We start from the raw sequence: 24,987 nt of genomic DNA, 5'->3' as shown, positions 1-24,987 counted from the left end.
TATAAAAACTCAGTTTTGGCATGAGGAAACACTTTTGGCCTACTGTGGACTGAGGGCTGGACCAAACAGAAAAAGACGTCTCAATGGGCAGGTACGCTATATGCACTTAAAGCTGGAATGCGGGACTTTCGTCTCCCCCTTCTGGCAGTGAGAGTTTTAAAGGTGGGCATTCGGCTGTAATTGCCTGATACAAGCATGCAGCAGGCTCCCATACGCACCCCAAATGACAGGCACACAGAGAGGGCCAGTAAAAACGGATATGTCCTAATGGTCCACCAGCCCACCAGGATTAGTCCCAGTACGCCCAATAGCTGCAATTTACTGTTGCGGCTGTAAAGTGTTGGATAAATTGTTTTGAGCATCACACATCCCACCTGTAATAACTTGTTTCACTATCAGAATTTGATCTATTCCGTCCAATAACATTTGGAAAGTCAAGAAGAGCCAAATGTCCAGCGTGGGAATGTTGCACCTGACATGAGATTTAAAAACTGGAGGTGATGGGCTCAATCAGTATTGTGTGAAGTCGTTTGGTAATGACTTGAATCATTTATTTAAGAAAATAAGAAAATACAGATACAAGATACACACAAAAAGTTTGATGTTAATTTTCTTCTACACATAGATTTCTACATTTATATCTAAATATAGGAACATACTGATAAATTAGATGTGCTGTATGTTTGTGCAGATGAATCTACATGTATGTGCGTGAATAGGTGTGTGTGTGTGTGTATTCGATTCTACAGTATGTGCTTGCCTGTATTTTAAGGCCTGCATGTGTGTCCATGTTCATGTTTCCATGAGCAGTCTATGTAGTGTATATGTGAGCATGTTTTATTTGTGTTTCCATGCATCGACTGTGTTTATCAGCCAGTCGACATCAGTGAGTTTATTAACTGGTCTTTTGTTGGAGCAGCAGCTGGTCGGACGTTGATAAGCAGCTCTGAGGAGATGCTGAAAAGTTTAGATCTCTCAGCTGATCTCAGATATGTTCCTCTACACAGAAACTGTCTTCATGCTACAGCAGACAATGCTTTATGATGTACTTAGTAAAGTTAGTTGATTGGGACAGAAAACATACATCTCTCAGCTAGTTTCCAGACTCATTTTTTAAACCTTTTTTTCTTTTTTAATAATTTTCTATGAGCAAGCACACCTTTTCATAAAGAGATCGCTCCCACACTGACAAACCCCCCCCCAAAAAACAAAAGAAACCCCCCCAAAAACAGAAGAGACTCCAAAGATGCAAAAGAATCAATTTATTTCATGTGTAAAATGTGTAAAATGTTGTCTTTGCTTTCAAAACTGGTATAAATCACTGTTAAAACATAATGATGTCACAAAATCCACTCGGTTGGGTTTAGAGAAAGATCTTTCTTTGGGTTAAAATGATCCCTTTGTTCAGGTTAGAGACACAGGTAGCGTGCATGAAAGTTACTACTTCCTTGAAGTTAGGCGACCTTCATCATCATGGCTACACTAACAACCATGGGGTTAAGGTTAGGGGATGATTATAGTTATGTTTTACCAAAAAACTCTTCCAATTCATGGTTGACTCGTGACGCTCACGGTTAGACTCAGGAAACGAACAGTGGTCTCCTGTGACTGTTGGTTTAAAACCACCATCCACCTCTGAATCAGGAAGATTGTTGACATACACCTGCTCTCCTACGCCACCGCTCCAAGTCATAATTACTACCGCTGCTAGATGACATCTTTCAAACTTAATTACTGTATATGTTGGATTTTTATTGACTGACATGTTGTTTTTCTTGGGAGGACGTGACAAAAAGTGAACGTTTTTGTCAAATTACCATCGTCAGTACAACTTACAGACCACGTGATTCTAGAGACATAAATAGACTAACAGCGATGTCCAATCAGGAGCAGAGAGATAAAAAGCAAAAGGTGTTTCACATGAGCTAATCAGCTACATTGATGTGGTCACACAACCTGCATGGAAACCAGAATTTATACACAGACAATGCATATATGTGTCTACACATACATATCAGCCATGCATCCCATGTGAGTGTACCTTTCCAACATGTACAAGTGTGTGAACACATCCAGTCTGATCTGTAAACTCTACTGGCATTTATAAATGTGTTCCCTGTTCCCTTTGGAGCCTGAAGCTGAAAATGAAAGACAAAGGAAACTTTATGCACAAGTCCTCTCTACATTCATAATGGTTTAAGTGACTCTTAACATTTTTAGAAGCATATTCAGACTAGTAGATTTTGAAGTCAATAGTCTCCACAGAACTCTTGTCTGAACAACAGCTGAAAAATAGACCCTTGATATTTCCAAAGTGTTCCTCTCGTGGTCACAACCAAAGTGCAGCAGCAGCAGGTAGAGCAGCATGCAGTAAAAAGTGGGACTTCATCAGCTTAATCCGCATCTCTCTCACTATGGCCATGAGAAGTAGGGATGCTAAGGGGGCTGCAGCACCCCCACCCCGGCCTCCTGGTGGCTGGCAACCTATAGGCCTGTTTGTGTTGTTGCAGTAATTTATTTTTTTCTGTCATGTTCCAGCTGGTCTGGCAAAAACAGTCTGAGATCATGTTCCCACAGCCATGTCTCCAACTGTTTATATTCCAACTGTGATGTCCATGTCTGAGGGGAAATAAAGATTAACTATAATGAACATGTTATTTATCATACATGATAGTCTGTAATTTAATACCTATAACTTTATTTAATGAAAGGTTAATAAGGGACAATGGCAATGCATGAATAGATAACGCTGCCTGGGAAATGTTACTGTAGCATTCGGGGTTTTACAAGAGTCTTAATTCACTGCTGACGTCTCTGATGAAATGTCTTGGTTATCTTTGAGTGCTCTGATGGATGACTTTGATTATCTCCGTTATCCGCGAGACGACAGGCACGAACTGAGTTAGATTCGGTCAGTTCCCCCGGTGAACGTGAAGAACCGGGTGTCGTAAAATCGACTTTTAATTAGGAAGCATACAATTTTGCTATCAGGTTTTATTTCTGCCCTGGGAGAGACACTATAGAGGTGGCCAAAAAGTCCCACTGCAGCCTTTTCCTTCCCAATCAAAATGCAACTAAATGCACATATCGAAACCTGAAATCAGCTCCTGTTTTGCTTTGTAGGTCAGTACTTTGCATGGCAGCTCTGTCTACACCATCAGTGTATGATGTGCGTGTGTGTGGGTGAATGTGAAGCACTTTGTTCAGGGATAAAGGTGCTATAAATGTAGTCCATCTACCATCTGTGAAACTACCAGAGAGTTAAAAAGCTGAAAAAGGAAACAAACCTCAAGACTCAAATATTTCCTATACCTGGAGCAACAGTTAGGCAGCAGTGAGCATGAAATTAAATCACGTTACAGTTTCCATTAATAAAGGAAGTGAAACGTCCTTCAGATGATGATATGCAGTTGGTTTACTAAGTGCATATTGGAATGATTTCTTAATTAACTGATTAGACAGAACGTTGACTGACAACCATTTTTGATAAGAAATAAGAAACCAGCCAACCAATGTTATTAACAAATAAAAAGGATGATGGAGTTTTTCCACTGTTGTTCTGATAAAATAAGCTATTACAAGATGACACTTTAGGGTCTGGACACAGTGGTAATCTTTCCTTACTGTCTGGGATTTAACAGAATAATGATGAAAAAAAGATCCATTATTTGGTAATTAAAAGTCACAGCAGTCCAGTGACCCCCAAGTGGCCCCCTGAGCCACCAAACCCCCAATATGACTAGCATAGCCTGTGTGCAAAACTTATATATTTTATTATATTATATTATTATAAGTTAAATAGTATATGCTCATTCTCAGTCACTCAGAATAAAGGCAGGTGCTGCGTAGATTTACAGGTAAATAACTTAAAATATACAATGAATACAATTAACGACAATATGTTAAATGTATTCTTTTTATTCTCTAAAATTAAAATGAACTTATATTTAAGATTTATAACGAAAAAACAAAAACAAAACGTATTGCAGGCCTTTTAATGTGAGCTGCTGTTGATGTAGAGAGAGAACAACCTGCAGGTCTGACTCGCTCTGACTGGACGTCTCTTGTCTTGTTTCCATGTGTACCAGCGATGAGAAACACATAACACAAAATATGACTTTGGGATCCTGTGATTGCACAAAGGTAATGATGGATATGTGTCTTCCACAAGCAGCCAAAACCTGTTAGCAGAGTAGTTTTGTCGGTCGGTTCAGATTCAATCGTCTCTGTGTTGAGAGTTGAGATGTTTCAGCATTTCTTTGCGCTGTTACATTATTATATACATTATAGCATGTGCTTTTCTTGAAAGTGCTAACAAGATGAAGGTGAGAAGTTAGTTAAAAATAGGTTTGGTAATTTTGCAGGATAATTTGCACAGAACATGCTCATATTTACCATCCTGGAAAAAAAAAAGTCTAGCAGTCTCTGAACTGAGCGCTCGCTTGTACTTTTCGCTATTTTAGCTTTTAATTTTTTGATTTATCACTTCCTGTGGGTTAGTTATACCAGAATTATTACAAGTGCAAGTCCACAGTAAAGTGAGAGATTCCACCCTTGTCTTCTACATTTAGGAAAGAGGTGTCCGGCAGATAAATCAGGATCAGTGCAGGATGTACATCGACGGGGGGGAACTCCTTCACCAGCTACCATTGTAGAGGCTTTTACATTCAAACTCTTCCCACTCGTGCATGTAAAGTGAATTTGGCAAACTCCTAGTTTGGAGTGGATGGCGGGCAAACTGGCATGGTGAGCAGAAGTTCGGTCCTGTGCCAGCTGACTTCAGTCTCCCTCGACCCCGACTGGCCCCGGCCCCGCCAAACAGAAATCCTGTCCAACTGTTTGCTTTTCTGTGTCTGTGTGAAGAAGGCTGGAGAGGAAGGCGAAAAGACAAGAGATGAAAGGAGTGGTTTCAAACAGAGCAAGCAAAGAGGGTCTGTGATATTTTATCACAGAGATGTGAGACTGATTTGACTTGTGTTTGTGTGTTTTTTTAGCTGTTTTTTTTTACGATGCTTTTATTTGTGACAAGAAGCCCCCAGTGTGCACATAAAGCTGTCGGATGCGGAGTTTAAACCAGAGTTCAGCAGATGATTATAATTAAAATTATGCTCTTTGACACGTTCAGTTTAAAGGATCAAATAAGCAAAAAATGTTTTGGTATTTTAGTTTAACAAAAAAAGAACAGGATTTTGCTGAGTCATGATTATTATTATGATTGACTGAACACTTTGACCCAGAGGTTTCCAGTCTGGATCCCCACAAGGGCTCACAAGATGAATCTAAAAGTTTATGAGAGTATTCTGAGTTATCAGAAGACACACATGTATCCGTGAATTCTTTGAAGGTGAAACTGGGCAACAAAAATCAGCACAAAAAGATGAAAAAAATATCTGTACACTGCTATCTCGTTCCCAATTCTTTCTTTTGTCTGTTCCACATAGACATGACAGCATTTCGACTACAAATGGCCTTCTCTCGAGGTCGAAAACAAGAATTCTGCAGCACAAAAATTTCTTTACTTTTCTGACTTTTTTCTAATACCTTTTTCCCCCTTCTACTATAACCTCTTTGGGTCTCATAGACATGCAACCTGTGGCAGGGAAATGTATTAAAATTATTATTATCAAAGTATTAAAGGGGAAATATGTGGTTTTCTGTTATTTTGACAATGTTATGATATCACTTATTAAACATAGTCAGCGTTCCAAAACTTGAGGTGAATGTATCTAAAATGCTCCCTGCAAGTCAAAAGTCAGGGCTTCAACCTGCTCTGAACGCTTCATTTGCAACGTTATCTCTACTTCCTCTTCGTAATAATGTCGGATTGTTTGTGCACGCCCACAAACCGCCGTCTGTTCTGTAGCCTTTTGTTTGTTGCTAAAGTTGTAGCTAAGGTCGGATTCAGGCTTGAATGTGTACAGATGTTTTTTGAGAAGTTTATATTTTGAGTGCATTGTTAGTTTACATAGCCTTCAGAAGTCTGCCAAGGAGCTGGCTGATCGGAACAAAGTGGGCGCATTGGGGGGAGGGGGGGGGCTTTAAAGAGACAAGAGCTAAAACGGCCCGTTAAAACTGTAAATCATGCAGAGATATTCCAGTAGAGCCCCAGAATAAAAATATTGACCAGGAAATGTGCATGATACGTCCCCTTAAAGGGATCACAAGCAAGAAAGTTTGTGAATCATTGATCCAAACCCCAAAAGGCCACTTGTTATTGATGACCTGCTTGTTCTTCTGAGTACCTGTCTCTTTTTATATATATATCTTTCTCTTTTGGTCCCCTTGTCTCTCAAGTTCAGCTCATCTGGAAACAAGCATTCATTCACAATGTGGAAAAGAAATAAGTAGAGGGCAGAGGTACAAGAGGGAAATGGATATTTAAGATAGTGTGAGAGGAAAAAGAAGAGGAGAGATCGGGAAAAGTTAAAAGGCAGAAGTGGAGAGGTGAATGATGGAAGGAAAAAAGTGTCCCAGTTGTGTGCAGGAATTTGGACTGCACTTTGCCTGGGAGGGCGATCCACTGGCTGAACATCCACTCCCTCTGAGAGAAGAGCGGACAGCCACCGACTACCCAAAACTCTCACAAGAGAAGAGAAGGAGGAGATGAGTGAGTTTGAGGAGAGAATTAGCCAGAGAAGAGAGCTTGTCTCTGAGCACTGTAGCGCCCTGGAATGGAGGGAGAGAGAGACAGAGAGAGCATTTCTAGAGCTGACACTTCAACATCAGTCCATGAACGCCAGTCTGCAAACTGCCCGAGTATTTACCGTAGGTTGTGAGGTCAGTGAGAACTCATCAGTTTATCCTGGCAGGGCCGTCTGGGCAGTCAATAACGGCGGGCTGAGATGGCACCAATAAGACCTCAGGACCTGTCTCCCTGACAAAAAAAAAAACACATACTGCCTGAAATAACAACATGTTTTCAGTTCTGTTATTCAGCTGGAAGTCTCACTTAGTATGATTTACAAGGAGTGCATCGAACAGACAGGCGGTAGTAGACACTGAGCTCATGTCTTTGGTATTTTGGGAGATTTGGTTAGTTTAGTTAAGTTGTCTAACAGGATAAGCACAAGTGATCTGCATCAATTTATATTTTGAAACATAACCTTTGGCTCCTTATTTTTAATGCTGTATTGAAAGAAAACAGTAGCATTTTCTATATTTGATTTATAACACTGTATCACATCCTTGGCCATCAGCTTTACTTTAAGGTGCTTTTAAAGTGCTGTCATTTCTTCCCTGCATTACTTTTCTGTGCATTTATAAAAAAAATACAAATATTTTATAAAAAAAAGCATCTGGAAATTATCACGTAGTATAGCCAGAAGTCTACTGGTTTGTCCATTTTCTAGCCAAACCATTAAAAGTGCTTTCTAACATCCTGGTTATGGCCGTGCAATCATTTCTAACTTGTCAGAATCAAAACTAGCAAACAGTGTAAGGCTTAAACCCACAGCGCTCTGATAGATGAATATAAATATTAATGCGATCGTAACAATCATCACTTTTGGTTTTTATAGATTTTTACTCAAAAAAAAGTCTGTTTAGACAGCAGATCTCTTTAAACCAAGTTGAATATTGTGTCCCAGGTATAAATGGGAAAACAAATGTTCTGTTATTGCAAAATAGATTCCATCAAATGCAATTTGAAATAATGAAGCAGAGCAGTCTTTATCCTTTAACAATATAATTTTATTACACTTTGCTGAGAATGTAATCCCATCCTGCCAATAACGAAAATATCCCAAAAAGCAGAATTTTATTGGCAGGAGACATAATTTGACATCAGAACAGATACTCAACAGTTCCTTATTCTTGGAAAGCCGAACAGAACAAAATACAATCTGAATTAATGTTCAGCTCAACTCTTTCTCTGTGTGCGCTTAACTTCTTAAACCAATTATAGAGATGAATGAGACTCCGTTCTGTTTCCTGTAAGAGAATGGACTGTATTCAAAGTAAATGTCTACTAGGTGAAGTATTCAAGTCAGGTTTTGGATAAAAAATATCCATTAAGAGGTGGTTTTATATCCTCTTAGGTCCATCCTTTAACCACTTTGTTTCCTCACAGCTTTTCCCATCTGCATGCTGTAAATGAGCTGCACTGAGGTGCTCTGTGAGAGGATTATTTTTAGTGGAGCTCCAACAGGAGCTGATTTAAGAGGACATGGTTCCCATCACACACTGTTCCCTGAGAGAGCTAACTGTCGCCTGCTAATATATTAGCATTTACCCGGTGAGTTAATCTTCTGATTTAACAGTGGGATAACTGTGACCTGAAAGCCAGTTTGGTTATAAATAATAAAAAGCGATCAGTTTTGTTTATTTGCTTAATTAAAATCATTACTGGTGAGAGACTGAAGGGAAGAAACTTTTTTTGTTATTTTGACTTATTTCCCTTCTAAAATTAGAGTTTATTATCCCCTCAGTGAGGAACCACATGATGGAGTATCATATGGATTTATTACGGTTTATTTATGATTTTGTTGAGACTTGTTTTCAAAGCAGAAGAAGCAGTAAAACATTCTCACAGAGCACTGCTTTCACTAGGAGAACGTTTATTAGAAAACCTTTTAACAACAGTAGAAAAACCAAAAAATATATAGGCTATTAAATGGTTTTATTATTGTACACACAATGTTAATGGTAGTCAGTATCTGTAAGTATTCACTGGTCTACATTCAGTTTAACAAGAAGAAAGTTGTTTTTGTGGTCATTTGCTGATTGAGTTTATAACCACAGGATCCCACAAAAGCCAATCAATTATAATCAACTAATCTGTATAATTTTAGAAACAAATCAGTAAATTTCAGCAATGTGACACAAGGTTTTATCCACGAGGAAGCGTCTTTGTAAATGGACTCCACTCCCCTCACCTCTTCTCCTTTTTCAGTCTGGCAGTCTACAGTTGAAGAGACATTTATCTGATGAGTTTGATCAAGTGGGCCTAATGCACACTTATGTCGCTGTTCAAGTGTCTGGCAGTATAGATCAAGTGCTCCTCCAGTGCCTCTGTTGTCTGAAACCATTTTCCATTAAATGTGGAAAGAGAAATAATAATGCACTTTGCTCTGACATTTATCCCATGTAGCAATGTTTGAGCTGCTTTGATTAAAATATGACACAAATAGCACAAATGATCTGTGTACAAATAGAATAAATACAAAATATTTTTATTAATTATTAGAATATCTCCCTCACAGGAAAGATAATTGGTATCCATAAAAGAAAATATACAAATACATTTACATTCCTACCAATTTGATTTGATTTGCTCAATTTTTAATCATGATAACCTGTTGAATCTACAGAATTAATTTACTAACTTACTGATTTGCTAAACATTTCGTTGTGCTGCCTGAACGCAGAGTCCTTGAATTTAAACTTAAATCGTATGATCACATTGCAAATTTTTTCATGGCAAATTTGAGTATTTGGTTGCATAAATATGGGAAACACTTAAGTTCTCAAATCAATTTATGTTTTCTGATATCTGTATGTCAGATTTAACCAGCTTACATGTCGTCAACAAGCTGTTGAAGAGGTTAAAGGTGGATAATTACTGTATACTGTAATTGTAGACAATTATTCATAATATGTAGATAAGCCAATTTACCAGCTTTGTGCTGTTAGGGGAAAAAATACAGTTAATGCTAAGTGTGATTAGTCTCTACAAAGATAAATGAAGCAGAAGAAGTGTAGACACATTGGATATTGACTTATTGATTAGGTGTTGTGGACATGGATCAAAGGTTATCTGACAATAGGTAAAATTGCTCCGGTTCAGGTTGGGATGAGGGAGATAAAGTTTTCAGTTATGGCTAAAGAGAAGCGATTTTTTTGCTAAAATTTAATGATTCTTGAATCTTGGCCGTTGGAGCTGAAGATTAGATCTAATGTTGAAATGAATGTTATGCAAGACTTTAATTCATGAGCTGCACCTTGATGAGTCAACGAGATGTTTCATTAATTTGGACCCTGACCTATTCTTCATCCATAAATCCTCAGAGTAGCTTGTTACATAGAGAGTATTAGTTGGACATGCAGACACAGAACGGTTGAGGATGTTTAGAAAGTTTCCCCCCTTAGAAAAGACAAACATACTACAGACAGATGTCATTTCCTACTTACTGCCTGCCCACAGCGTAAGTGACGAAGAACAACATCTGCCAGCCGTCATCCTGTTCAGCTCAGAGCACATAAAAGTCAAATCAGTGATGGGACATTAGCCTAAAAATAGCATCTCATTGACTGACAATAACAGAAATGGCGTGTTTTGCTTTGCAGGTGATTTGTGACTCGTGTTTTGTAGTTCAGCAGAAATTAAACACTACTTTACTTTCGCTCTAAAGGATTTGCTTGCTAGTATTTTATTGTTTTCAGGCATCTTTTATCTATTCCCAAATGGGACGGGCCGCTGGTTCTGGAGGTGTTTTTCCCCATTCTGTAATCTGATTTCAAATGTATGTTTAAACAATATCCTCAATGTTACTGAACATAGAAACTCAGGATAATGTAACGGTCCTAAAGGTTTATATTATGACCACCAGTTTCAGTTATTTCAACTTTGTGTCTGAGAAACCATGTTTGGTCCTTGATTTTAGCGGATGTCTAAGAATACTACAATACCCATGAGCCTCAGCCACTGTTGCTATGGAGCCATTTTGAATTCAAAACTCTTCATCGTTGAAGTTATAAACAACAGCACTTTAGTCGCTGAATTCACTCAGAAGTGAAAGTTAAGTTAAACTACTGTTATGTATTTTCACTCTTTATTAATTATTAAAAATTAATCATTGTGCTGTACTTCATATGGGGTCTTGAATTTGATCTTTGGTGATACTTTATTGTATTGTGACACACCTTCGGTCTAACTCTTGTTTATCATATCTTATCTTTTTTTTCTGATTTGTCATCACTATCATTGAACTGTTTTCACACTTTCACAATTGCTTCCTGAAATCTTCCAAGGCCAATTGGTGTCTTCAACTTTAATTGGAAGTGTGTTAAGCTGTGAATGAGACTAAACTCCCAAGAAAAATTACGCAATCCCAAGAAAAATGGTTTACGTTCAAGAGACAGCTCCCTCTAGTGGTCTTAGTAATTATGACAGGAGCAAAGGAGGAAATCAGGTGGCGATATTATTGAGCAACAAAGATCCCCTTACCTTAACTACGTAGTTACTACCTTGACAACAAAGGTCCCCAAATCTTAACATGGTAGTAATTTTGACCCAAAGCTCAATGTTTCCCTAACCTTAACAAAGCACTTATTTTAACCACATACCTCTAGTGATATTGAGGTTTTTAGTTTTCAGCATAAATGTGATGCAGCTAGGCTGTTTAGAATTACAGACCTTACTTTGTCCTTTATCTTGTTCAATAAGACTACTCCTCTTTCTATCAACTGTATTTGCTCTCCATCTCCATAGCCTATAAAACAAAAAAAATGGATGCAACAAATTGACGCAAGTTCTCTGAGCTTTGTTGTAATTCTTCAAAACGTAGGTAACTGATAAAGCTTTAACGGACAAAAGCAGAGGCTTAGGTAAAGTGACTGTTGCAAAGAGACAACTTACAACATTTCATCATAACAAAAGTCCTGGAACATAACAGTGTGACAGCATCCGAGGGTGATATTTACTTAAAGTGGGCAGGATGGAGCAAACTTTCCTCTGAGGCAGAGCTGCTCTGGAGGCATAAATAATCTCACTGGTGGGGTTAAGCCTTAGTGGGTGGAGCTAAAGAATCAGTCTTTCTGGTTTAGAAACCCCAAACCGAAGCTCAATGAAAAGGTATCTGAACCTGTTTCCATACTGCTCCCAGTATCGGGATGCTGGTAAACTTGGTTCAGGGGTTAGCGTCTTAGCTTTGCATCACTGAGGGTCTGTTTGATTCAAGGCCCGGTGAGTGATGTCTCATTACTGATCTGCTGGAATGAGTCAGCCAGCACAGCACAGCCGGTGCACTTGTGATGAACAGATGAAGTAATGAATCCTATTTTTAGCTGAGCTCCTGCTGTGTTGACTAGTCTTATTTGAATTTTGTTCCTTCCTACAAGAACCTGAATTGGTTCAGTTTATGGCACAAAAGAACCTCATACTTTCTGAACAGGTGCTACAATTAATATGTTAAAGAAATATTTCATTAAATTAAGGCTCAAGAGTAAAAAAAAAACAGAGTGAAGAAACAAAAAACTTACTTTGGAGATAAAAAGTTAAAACTTATTACAACATGTGGGGCCAAGGGTTGCGTTCATTACGTCTGATTAACTATGACTAATATTAAAATATGCATGGTACTATCAATATCGTAAAGTCATTTAGTCCTTTTTATGTGTTTCATGGGAAACTACACTTGGTAAATGTGTTTTTCCACACAAAATTCCTGGTTCTGTTGTACTTGGCAGGTGAACGACTTCTGCATGAGACAAACCGTGATGAAGGGTAATTAAGTATAAATGTGGAAATTTGTGCCCTGATTTATTATGTTAAACACTAAACAGTAGCTAGTTTTGTGTGTTTATGGTATTTGGTTATCAGACATGGCAGTTAGCAAAGAGTTGTATTAATGATTCACTTATCGAAGGTTTTATATTAACAACACAAATGATGTGATATGATGTGATGTAAAAGGGTTCACTCACACTGACAAATCCACAGAGAATTATCACCAACTCAGCTGCTCTTTGGAGCTTTTCAGCCTGTTTAAGATCATTGTTTTGGTTTTATAGCAGATTTACCGTATGATTTTTGTTCTCTTCAACCCCAGTTACAGCAGCGTTCCTCTGATAAACCCCGCCGTACTCTACTAGCTTAGCACCAAATAGCAGACAGACAAAGTTAGCGACTACCTGGTGAAGAAAATGGAACATATAGCAGCTAAAGATATTTTTCTCAGGAATTACTGGAGATCAAAACAGAGCTAAAAGGTGAGTGAATACAAAACAACACGACTCCAAATGAATGCTAATATTGCTCTGTGTCTGCTGGATGTGTGAATAGTTTCCCAGCAGGGGAATTGTGTCTTTTGCTTTGTTTTGGAGTTTCCAGCCACCTAGTGGCCAAAAATGGATTAATGCAGCTTTAAGGAGTGTTTAAGTGGTCCCATGTGCTGCCATCAGGTTGTTTTTAGTTTTATTATTGTAGATAATAGACGACGGCTGAGGGGAACTGCAGACTGGGAGGATGTTTTTCTATGAGCACCCTGTTCATATGACACAAAGTCATTCTTTCCATGTTTAATATAAAAGTAGTGATCAGTCCCTCTTTAAGTTGGCACATTCTCATCAATCAACCATATTATTATATCCTCAAACAAATATATATTTTGTTAGTCAAACATCCTCATATGTTTTAAGTTTAATCTCAGTTTGTACAAGTCGGCCTCCATCATTTTAAGAAGCGTCTGTTTCATTGTCAAAAGGCAACTAATCTTTGGTGGTTGTGTTTAAGCATCAGGGCTGCTGTGTGGTCAAGGTTTGGCCTTGGTTGATCATCAACTCATCACACGAAAATTATGACCAGTTCTGGCTCAGTCAGAAAGTGTTCACTTCATGCAGTTCGTTCTTTCTAATGAACCTTCCTGGCAAAAGCAAGTGGAGAACATTTTTTTATCTTTTTATTGCCCCAAGTTTCCAGGTCTCAGCAAAATAAAAGGTCTTATCTAGTAGATAGCAGATAGTTGCTTTGTAGCTACATGTTTTATAATACTGTCTCTGACACATGGCTGTGGACTCTGGGTCAATTCAGTTCATCAACTCTGTAGTGCCACTGTGCCAGGAAGTGCTTGCTCAAGACTACAAGGATTATGGCACTGCAATAAAAAGGCGTAAACACACACACACACACACACACACACACACACACATATATGCACCCCATTTACAGAGAAAAATGCTCAAAGCAAAAAGGCAAAGAAATCTGCAGAAGAAGAAAAAAACCAACAGAGAAAAAGCTAAATGCACACAAGCAGACACACAGACAAACAACCATGCATACACATGATGCACAAACACACACACACACACACACACACACACACACACACACGCTATACATGCAAGATTTATATGTCTTATTACGTCATGATAGACAGCTGTGTGTTGATACAACACACTCGGCTGTTGTTGTGCATGGGAATGTGTGGCCATATGTGATTATTATTGTTAAATTATTATTCATACAAATATTATTTAAATATTCTTGAATTCTTTGACGCTTCAAGCAGCTTATATGATGTGCTGGTTAGAAATATTTTTAGGTCCTGAAAACCTATTTTCTTTATTATCCTTTTACTGTACGCAGTATAAGTAAGAATCAGAATCTGATTGCAGTTGTGGGGTTGTTTGCTCAGGTTGCCAGGGAGACGCAACTGTCATTTAGATTATAAAACACACCCACACAGTCCTGGTGAGACCGATTGTTGTATTTGGAAGCTATTATTATTTTATAATTAAAGTACACATATAAATTGATCTACTAACAAGTATTGTCTGCACTCAACGCCTCATACATTGTATTCATTGTGCCATAAAGCTCCATTGTTGTCAAAAGCTATTAAAAACACATCAGTGAATCACATCGACATGTTCCTCCATCACCATGAACACTATCACTGTAGTGTATTCTGACTCATTCCCACACACACACTGTCCTGATGCTGGAAATACTCACTAGAGCACCAAATGTGGATCAATTTGCCACAGAAAATAGTCCCTCTAAAGGCACTATTTCCTCCTGTTTTGGTAACATTTGCTAAAAATGACAATTATTGAGCCTTTATATAAATCGTTGGCCGAAGAGCAAAACCTCCTATCTAAGAAATGCACTTTTTTGAAAAAACTAAAAAAAACTTGTTGTTTTCTTCCAGAATGCTATTTGTTAAGGATACTCAGTACATAGTATATTATGTGTTAACAATACCGACGAGATATTAGTACCTAGCAAAGTGCAGATAGGAGGTTTTTCTCCACTTTTCCTGGATCATTTTGCAGACAGGATCTTTTACACTTGGTGCAAGTTGGAAGAGGTTCTATATAGCTCTAAATTAAGTTAATAATTCAAATTAAATTAAAAATAAAATTAAGTTTGTTTTCAGGTAAAAAGATGGGCCAGTGTAGTAAATGTAATACATTGTAGTATACTAGGACCAGAGGTTTTGTGCCTCAACATGTTCCCAGCGAACCTGATTGGAGGTTTTCACCTGGTGACTTTTCTGTCACAACAAAGGGCGGGATTATCTTGCAGACAGACTGAATATGAGCAGCCTTCCTTATTCCCATCATCCAAAGTGAAATCCGCCAATCAGAAAATTCTGCAGATAGGAGGTTTTGCGCTTTGGCCATCGAAATGAAAATATATATTTGTTACCTGATTTATATCTCCAGAATAGGGATGAATCAATCTTTTTTATTATATTTATTGATATAATTATATGATTATTACATTGGGTCAATTAATGCTATATATTCAGTAAAAAGTATTTAGTTTTATATAGAAATATTTAACTCGACTGTCATATTAAACCAATTTGACCAAAATGACAATTATTCAGTGTTTTTAAGTGGGCTAGACTTACTAGAGACACACAGGGAAAACCATCTTAAATTTAGAAAAAAAAAAAAAATCTGCCCATTATAGCAGTATAACCTTGTTATCTTAATATATCATGATCTTACTGGTACTGCCTCACACACTTTCTGTGATCCTGCTTTGTGCAGATAATGACTGAAAATGTATTATTTGTACAGAAAAAGCACAGCAGGATTTTCCCACCGCTGTGTTTGCTGTCAGGTTGTTTTCTCCCTTTTAGACCACACAGCACATTCAGGTAGCAGTTTCCACCGTCATTAACGAGCAGCTACAGTGATGTATATGCATGTCTGTGACCTAGATGTTCATGGCTCCTATCGACGCCGCCTAACAGAAACGACCATTAAGGTTAATGGCACCGGGAACACACGCTGGCTCTGCCGGACTCATCCCCACTGTTCCGCTGTGTCTCTCTGAGGTCAGTTTTTGTTTATAGGACTTAGTGTCACTTTTAATGGTCTGCTTGATAAAGACTTTATTGGATTTTTTAGTTTACAAACAAATCCTTTGAGGCAGATCTATACTGGGAGCAGTATTCATTTCGTTGGTCGTGTTAAACCTCAGTGAGTGGAGCCAAAGAACCAACAACCAACACTCTAATCGGCAACCATTTTGATAATAAATTAATTGTTAAAGCCATTTATCAAGTTCCAGCATCTAAATGTGCGGATTTGTTGTTCTGTTAAAACTGTAAATACTTTTTACAATGATACAAAGAGTAATAAAAGTCGTCTAAAGGTGTCACCTTGGGCTTTGGTAAATTGTGACGGCCATATACTTTTTTTTTGACATTTTACAGACTCACTGAAATAACTGTTAATTAAATAATCATTAGTTGCAGCCAATCAGCAGATCAAGATGGGAGACTAGTATTGAAAATTTGAATGCATAGGAGGAATAAGAGGAAAAGCTTTTTAACATTTTTGTTCCATTTATTGTCAAATTCAAAGATGTTTACACTCAACCAGTGAGATTATTTCATCTGCTCTTCTTCTCGACATCGGCAAGTTTTTAACTTTTGAATGAATTTATGATTTTATCTCACAACAATTCGCAATTTGAAAGGGCTTTAGTGGCATGAAGGTTTCAAGAACAATACTGCCTAAGCATCATCATCATCACATATGTTATCAGTATAATATTAAAGAAACGTTTTGATCAGGCACTCACATTGGTTGGTATGTTCATATTTTCCTGACAAATAATGACTGTCCTCTTATAGTGTCTTCTCAAACCTGCCTTGTTCAGTTGAATCAGGATCTAGTTTGTTTTGCACCTTGGTGTGATGGGTTTGGTCAGATCTGAACACAGCAATCATACTCAGGTAGGGACCAAAACCACCGCACCAAGACCCTTTAGGAGGAGTGGTCTCGGTCCGGTCCCAAACAAATTCAGTTTATCTACCGTGGAACAACATGGTCTGACCTTGATCTCTAATACTAGATGAAGTCTGCAAGCTTGAGCTGAACAGTTACAAGCAGCTAGCTTTAAAGTGAATCAAGGTCCGACCTGGACCAGTGCAACAAAGTATGTTGCATTTGGCCTTCTTGGACCTTCTTCAGGACCTTCTGTCTGTTTACTTTCCTGCTCCCCAGACACAACTAACCAATGAACAGAGAGAATGCTCTTATCTGGTTTTTAGTGATGCATTTTGGTTCCCTTTGATTTTTTATGTGTGAAAACAAACTGAACCAACAGAAAAACCCAACAAGTTAATCAACTCATCCACTGATTCAGACCAGAGCAAACAATAGGTTTGAAAATGCTCTTAGTAAATCAGTAGTGCGGAGTTCTTGTCCCTTGTCCTACCAAGAGTTTTAACTGTGAATGTGATCTTAACTAAGTAGTTTTAATGACCTAAACTTGACCAGACCTTAACCACAGAGTTGGCAGATCCAAAAATCACACAAGTTATTTTGAAAGGCAATAACAAACCACCCATTTCCTCATTTCGTTATGAGGACCTGTTTGTTTAGTTTGTATGGTGTCACATCCCTGCTATTGGTTTTTTATTACATTATATTTCACCAGCTTAATCTGTGCGTCTTAGCCTGAAATTCCTCACATGAAAAGGGAAGAGATTTGTTTACCGGTCGACAGTCAAAGGGGGTTATGCGCTCGTTAAGCTCGAATACTATCATCTGAATATACACAACATACCTACATCGGGAACAGCACACCAAACGCAGCCGTAAACTCTGACACCAACAGGAGATTTGATGGACACATGACCTGGTTTTTCCAGTTTACTGCCATCAAAGTGAAGGCTTATGTGTCATTTATTACTTCTGCACCGCAAACTGTTGTAATAAAAACAGAGGAGGAGGGGGGAAAAAAGACCAACTACAATGGCTGTTTATTGTTTATTCATACACCTTTACGTATTATCCAATATAACCAGCCTGTGACCTCCAGTATTAGATGGGTGAGGGTTTGGACAAGTGGCTCTGGCCTTGGACTTTGCCCTGAATTACCTGAATGAGCTAGTGCACTCATTAAATTGTTAGGGGTGTTATTCTGTTATAAAAATATAACATTAACATTATAACAATAGTGAGATAAGGGGCTCCATTGTTTGCAGATGAGAGAGAAATAAAAATTTGTGTCTCTTCGTTTGAAAGCTGTCTTGTGCTATAGAGGCCTGACCGCAGCTCATTGTATCAGTATATAATATAAGGTTGTAATGAGGTTTTGTTCTGCTTTCTTTGATTTTGTTGTCATGTCATGTCAATCATGTTCAAGTTCAAGTTATTATAAAGAATAACATGTTTAAAAGACATATTTACAGGACTTATATTACCTGGAAACATTCAGTGATGTTTTTTTAACATGGTGTGCTCTTGTGTTTAGATGAAGGTTAAAAATAAGACTCGGAATTAAATTTTCTGGTGCTAATTACCTTCTGCTTTATTTGCCTTCATAACTTGAATCCTGTTTGAATCAAACTCTAAATAATGAAAGTCCTCACCTTATTTCAGGTACATTATTTCCATGTTCCTCCAATCATTAGAAATGGTGTAAGTAGAAGATTTTATGAGGGATTTTTATTTGCTACACGAGGGAATCATCAAAACTGTTGTGGAAATAAGAATGAACTGGATTTTCATGCAAAAAAACCTCTTAATAACCGTGTGTTCCTGTAGTAGTGTCTTGGCTGGTCTCAATTAATTTGGTGCATGTTTATTGAAACATTTTTGTGTGAGATTTGAACTGCTTTTTGAACTGCATTAGGTACTCTTTTATTTATTTATTTTTCTAACTGAGCAGCACTTTATAACTTTGGTTTGAAAAGTGCTGCATAATAAAGTCGATTTTAAGGTCTAAATCAAAGTAGCATAATTTGAAGGCTGAAAGATAGTTGATTTTCAGACTCCCTCAGTGACTGGCTGATGTGTTTGGTAACATGCCATTTTTATTGTGAATCGGGAAGATGAATGCTTTTCTTCATTTTTATTGAGCTGTTGCCCATTAATAGAGCTTATATTGTTATGGGAATACAAGCCACCAGGGTGTCTAAGGTTACTGGACATGCTGAAACAGAATACGCATTTTACAGTATTAGAGACATTTTTTGTCTGTAGTGTCCCCTGTGGGCTGAACACTTGCAGCATAGCGATGTTCAGGCTTCAAGTATAAAGCTCTGTGCATGTGTGTCTGTGTGTGTGTGTGTGTGTGTGTGTGTGTGTGTGTGTGTGTGTTTGTGTGTTTACATTTGGAGACTGGAGACTGAGGAGGTAACTTATTGACTTATTACATAATTGAGACTTTCAGGAGTGCTCTATTAAATTATCATCAGACCTCTCTGCGTTTGTTCTCCACGTGCTGTTTTCTTCTTCTTCTCTCCTCTTTTCTGTTTCTCATTAAATTCTGTACCAACTTTGCTTTTAAGCGGTGGACGCTCTTGACATTTATATCTTTGGCATTAAGTTTAAAAGGTGCTATATTTTGTGTATGTGTGTGAGAGAGAGAGAAAGAGATAGGGAGAGAGAGTTCTTTGGCCATAGATTTTACAGTCACTCTCTCTCTCCCTCTCTCTCTCTCTCTCTGTGTGTGTGACAGAGTTTGTTCAGTTGTGAGTCAGTCCCTCTCTAGGTGCTCTTTGGACAATCCAGCAGATTTTAATGGTTTCTTCTGCTGAAATCTCCACTGAGTCACCCAGCAACATGGCACTCAGGACGCTTCTGTGGACATACAGTCAGGACAGACATGCAGACAGGAAAGTCAGTTAGTCAGTGCTGAAAGGTCAGGTTTTGATAGCTATTCAGTGTGTGGGGACCACTCCTGATTACTTGTGTTATTGAGTGTCCTGACACTGAGTTCAAGCCAATATCTGAACAAAAATACCAGCTGACGTTTATTCCTCCACTCAGTCGTTTCCTCTGCCCTGACTGGGCTGTTTACTGAAGTGTTTCCCGTGTGGCTTCTTCCCTGATTAATAACATCTGTTTAATTAACTAATAGCTACACATGTATGTTGCTAAATTATGGGTACACCAAAAATTGAGTGAAGAATGAAAACCACTGTATGGACATGTGTACCTCATGTAAAAACACAAATCAGGCGTGCAGAAATACTTCAAGATAAAACTAACCTTCTTTTGTTTTATCAATTTCTGGGACCTAAGCTTTATTTTTTTATTTAGATTAATACACGTTTATTTTACCGGGAGAGCGTTTGTCCTTCTAACAAAACAACAACAAAAGCTTCCCAGTAAATATGAAACTGGAAATGTGTGAGCACACATGCCATGCTCATTTAGCCAGTTTCATTGAAGAAATTGTAGCCCGGAGAAAACTCCACAATGTCTAAATACATAATGCATAATGTTGCTTTAATTCTAACCAGACTGAAGTATGTGTAATGGTGTAAATAGAGCATGTCATCTTCTACTAATCAGTTGCTAGTAGTCATATAACATTTGACAACATCCCGCTCCTTTAATTTGATGTATTTCCTGCTGAAACAGGGTGTTTGGGGTCATGACTTAGTGACAGCTACTCAAAAGTTGAACTTCATTATGAAACCATTTATTAGGAAGTGAAAATAAAGACAAACACTAGAGCTGTTAAGTAGAGTGATATTTCAGAGCTACTTCCTGGTTTAACTTTGACCTTCTATATTAACTGTCGTTGTCTCAACGTGCAGTTGAACAGTGCAAAGGACAATTTGCAGCCAGACATTTCAAGCACACTCCCCTTAAGTTTCACTTCACATAAATGGCTGCGATGTATTAAACGTGAGAACTGCCCGGTTGCTTGACTTATTGGACTGTTGTAAAGCTGCTTCGCCTGTTGTGTCGCCATATCTGCGGATCACGGCAATGAAACCGGTGAGTTAAATATTACCATGATTGAAAAGAAATTAAGATCTAGGTATAGTTTGTTTGTTTTTTTAAATAATAAGATAATTCACCTTTAAGTACTTGACCCCTTATTCACCCTCATTTCTTTTTCCTGCAGTTGAGTTTTTATCTCAGTCAGAGGCCTTGAGCTCAGACTCCTCTGACATTTAACAGGGCAAATGCCCATGAAATACCATCCAGTGTCAGCTGACATTAGGACTCAATAATATGATGAGACACAGACTCAAATAACTCTTGGCAAGGTCCCATCAGCATCTTTCTGTCTTTTGTCTGTCTTTCTGTGTTTCTTTCTTATTTTGTTAATTTCTTCTTTCCTGTTTATGATCTGTTTTTCTCTGCATCTGTTTTGCTGCCTTCTCTTTTCCTTTTTTTCCCCCTTAATTTCTTTAGCTCACTCGGTCCCTTCTTTTTCTCTACCATTTTCTCTACCATTATGACTCGCATGAACGATTCAAGGTTTCATGCAAATTCCTAAATCGATACCTTAATGAACCTGGAATGGCAGTTTGGGTGGAGCATGCAAATGGAAATTTCAGAAATGGTCTTAGTGGATTAGCTGCACAGTGTTCTTGCATATACCCAGAGACCATGAGAATGTTTATTATTATCAGTTTAGAAAATTGGGGCTTAGTGCTCTGACTGCTGGATTAGCTGAACCCTGCACGTACTGTATAGACGGCGCACTGAAACAGTCATGAAAATGAATAGACGCTCACTGAGGCTAAATACAACACAGAAGCTAAAGGAGAAGTATCCATCTTGCTATTGAGAAAGAAAAGCCTCAAGACTGCCATCATACTTAAATTAGCATTTAAATTAAATTGGAAAATTCATCAAGAGGCTCAGAAGTGTGTGTACTCATCTTGCGGGTGCAGGAGAATGCCGTCCTCTTTGCCAGAAGTTAGTAGTCCCTCGCCAGCCTTCATAGCCTCCACTGTCAGAGTGAAGAATTACCCAACGTGGAGATCCATGCAGTTTGGCGGCTGGATTTTCCCTCACCAACAGGCAGGTAAATTTAATTACCGCTGTCAAATAAAACATCCTTGTGCCTGCACTTGGAAGGAAATTCAAGAGCAAGTCTATCCAGATGTCTAAAGGGAAATTTTTGTTGCACGGCGAAGAGGAAAGTTAGGAATAATGAGGGTTTGGTTGGAGGGGGACCCTTGAACACAGGAGCAGGCAGATAATTGGAGTGAATTAAAACAGTAGGGAGGAATACAGGAGAGGACAGCAGCTGGTGTTACAATAGAAACTGGCAAGGACGTAGCTTTAACCCCTCTAGAGTAGACACAGAGTGGAGTAAGGATTTTAATCAGCATATCCTAAACTAGGAACACACATTCAACTCCTAACCCTGTATGCTAATTAGCAAAGTTTAGCTCCTTGCCGTCAGGTGTAAAGAAGCAGAGGAATTCATGTAACACTTCAAGGTTTTTTAGATCTTCCCTGTACTCCTTTTCATGAGAGTAGATTAATCAAAATATAACTTATCTAACATAATAGTGATAACAGCTGGGTTCAGTATCGGTAATGTAATATAGCATATACTTAGTCATTTTTCACTGTAAAGATGGAGACTGTACTGTAGTGGCACTACAGATCAGGAGGTTTCAAAAGTGCTTATACCGGATTTCAGTAGATTCTTTTGGCATCATTAAGGCGGCATGATGCAGCAAAAGGCAAAACACCTTTTATTTATGTAAATGATGGCAGCTGAAATAAGCACTTGACCTTATGTCGATTTCAATAGGAAGTGCAAAGATGAAATGTTTATCTCTTGGCAGCTGAGCTCAGGCAACCCTGTCCCCTACAAAATACATCAATATTTAGACTTTGTCATGACTTTTACCTCAGCATAATCATAAAAGCAGTAATTATTTTGCTAATGCAGATGTAGTTGTACAATATGAAGGTAATTTTGACTCAGTTATGTTTTCTTTCTGCTGCATTCTTGGCCCGTGTCCAGACCAGCTCTCGCCCCGTGTGGCCTCCCTAGGACAGGTTCACAGTTTTGGAGTGTTATTGCTGCCAGAGGTCCTGGTTGAGTTCATTGGCCCCTGACAGGGCTCGGCTCAGGTCCCCTTTTCCTCAAAAGAGGCATAATGGGCCTCTCAGTGGGGAGACAGGCAACAGATGGTGTGGGTGAAAAAAAAAACACACACACATTTGGCAGATATCAGTGATCATTTAAAATCTTAGAAGTGTGACGTGTCAGAATTTGCAACCTTTCTTGTTCTTGTTTTGGCTAATTATCCATTTGAGTGGTGTTAATATTTAATACCATAAAGACTTTTACAGTGTGGTTCATATTGTTGTTGTAGTTTACTGTAAAAATTCCTGTTGCAACAAGTCTGAAATTTTACATACTGTGTACAACTGTGTGACAGACTTTTATGGGTTGAATGTACATTTGAAACATTGTTGACAACTAGGGCGCAGAAAGATAATAAATTCCCTTAAGCACAATCCTGATATGCAATCAAGTTATGGCACGTAATACTCATCCAGCAGGCCCAGAGCAACATCATCATCCCATAGTGTCCACCTGATGAATGTAAGTCCAATATTCACTCTGCTTTGTCTCTAATGAGACATTGAATTTCGCAGTTGATCAGTGGTTCACATACATGTCGAACCGCGGGGGGCGATCCATACGGGTCATGGATCAACCCACGGTCCGTTACACCACTACCTGTGGAGCATGAAAGTACCGGAGCTGCTACATGTCTTAGTCATGCTGCTTGACATTGTAGAAGTGGATCTATAGGACTGCCTGCTGGTGTGGGGAAATGTAAAATGATGTGGTTGGATCAGCAGGTTGCTGCATGGAAGATAAAAAGCAGTGTAGCTGGAACTTGAATAACACTAAGAGGAAGGATATGGATGAATAGATGATGGACAGCTGGATGTTGGAGGAGCAAACAGTGGTCGATAATGTCTGTCAGTTTAAAATTAAAAGTAATCTGAGTGGTAAAAAATCATTTTTACAAATTTAAAATACATCAGTCAAAAAACAATGTTTCCTCTCAGACACCAATTCTTTAATTTCTAATTGCAAGGAGTGCAAAGTACATTCTATATATCTTATTATCTGTGACAATATTCACACCCAAATAACCAGAATAGAATAATGTTAATTTAAAAGTTTTTCAATTTGTAGTTTTGTATTGAGTTCTAGAAACACTACATGTATCTTGCCTTTATAGAGGTCATTCACTGCCTTAAAATAATAATGATTTAAAAAAATAATAGAATTTTAAAAAACTACCAGTGTTTATCTTTTCCTCGTGTCCTTCAATAGGAGCCACTCTCTCCTTTTTTACCTTGTTTGCCCTAAATGAAGTGTCGGATCTCATTCACATTCTCAGCTGACTAATAAGCTGACACTTAGTTGATAATTAAAATTAAACTAATTATGACTTAACTGAAGTGTAGTTGTTATTGTGTTGCTGGCTTGAACGAAGCGAGCAAGTTTCACTCCCTGGTTAATTAAGTGGAGTCTGACTCGGAGAGGCTGAAGGATGACCTTTAGATCTTGATCACAGATGCTCATGTCTATCACATCTTTGTCTCCTTCTCAGTGAAGGTCGGTACTCATATCTCTGGGCTGAAGTTACCAAAGCATGTTAACATCAATATGATGACAACGATGACAACAACAGATTTATTGTTTCTCTCAGAATTAGCCTGGAAAAATCTCTCAAACAGGATTTAGACCATCATCATATGGCAACACTTCCCCGTCAAACCTGACATAATAATGTTTTAATTTATACTTTTAGGGCAGGTTGACCCTCCATCATCTTGTCAGTTGTAATAAAATGTACATATGTATTAAATAGCTAGAGTTTTATGTGTGTTTGGATCCAAATTTGATTTGACTAATTTGATATTTATTTGTTTTTACCAATTCAATGCTACAAAAATTCAAGTTTGCGGTGTCCAGAAGTGGTAAAACTACAGATTGTATATAAAGATGGACGTAGCCAGGTGTGTTTTGCATTGGAGCTGGTTTGAAGTTCAGAGTTGCTGCTT

General features: G+C 38.2%; 1 protein-coding gene across 3 annotated transcripts in view; it reads left to right on the top strand.

Moving 5' to 3' along the window:
• htr4 (5-hydroxytryptamine receptor 4) overlaps positions 1-24,987 on the top strand; it is a 187,131-nt gene that overhangs the window by 18,397 nt on the left and 143,747 nt on the right. The gene's annotated exons all lie outside the window — the stretch shown is intronic.

Source organism: Thunnus thynnus, chromosome 9, assembly GCF_963924715.1.
Source record: "Thunnus thynnus chromosome 9, fThuThy2.1, whole genome shotgun sequence".
In the NCBI taxonomy this organism is placed as follows: Eukaryota; Metazoa; Chordata; class Actinopteri; order Scombriformes; family Scombridae; genus Thunnus; species Thunnus thynnus.
Note: the sequence above shows the minus strand (reverse complement) of the source record. Positions and strands in the feature narration are given on the sequence as shown.